The 370-nt window shown below is 48.9% G+C and overlaps 1 protein-coding gene across 3 annotated transcripts in view; it reads left to right on the plus strand.

The window, feature by feature from the left end:
• The window catches only part of PLA1A (phospholipase A1 member A), a 34,266-nt gene that overhangs the window by 9,701 nt on the left and 24,195 nt on the right, over window positions 1-370 (plus strand). The gene's annotated exons all lie outside the window — the stretch shown is intronic.

The raw sequence follows: 370 nt of genomic DNA on the forward strand, positions 1-370 counted from the left end.
AAAACATCCTCAAGGAAAGTGCCTATACTATAGAATGAGAATTAAGGTTGCAAATCTTAACTCTAATACACAAAGCTATCTTTTCTTTCCCATGAGTAACGCAAGCAGGGTCAGTGCAGTGGTTTGTGTGGTCTATGCATTACACAGAGGTGCCTGACTGAGGGCCGGGGGCTGAACTCTGACCTGAGCTCTGAGCCCTGGCCTCAGGCTACATCCACCTGGAACAAAGGTACTCTTTTATAATTTACACACAGGCTCCACACGTGCAGTCAGGAGCCCTGCTAACTTTGAGATTATGTCCTCCTTATGCTCAAAGTGTTGTAGGATTTAGTGCCCATAGCACCCCCCCGACCCTCCCCACCCCCCCACC

Source organism: Lipotes vexillifer, unplaced genomic scaffold (genome assembly GCF_000442215.2).
Source record: "Lipotes vexillifer unplaced genomic scaffold, Lipotes_vexillifer_v1.1 scaffold999, whole genome shotgun sequence".
NCBI classification, from domain to species: domain Eukaryota; kingdom Metazoa; phylum Chordata; class Mammalia; order Artiodactyla; family Lipotidae; genus Lipotes; species Lipotes vexillifer.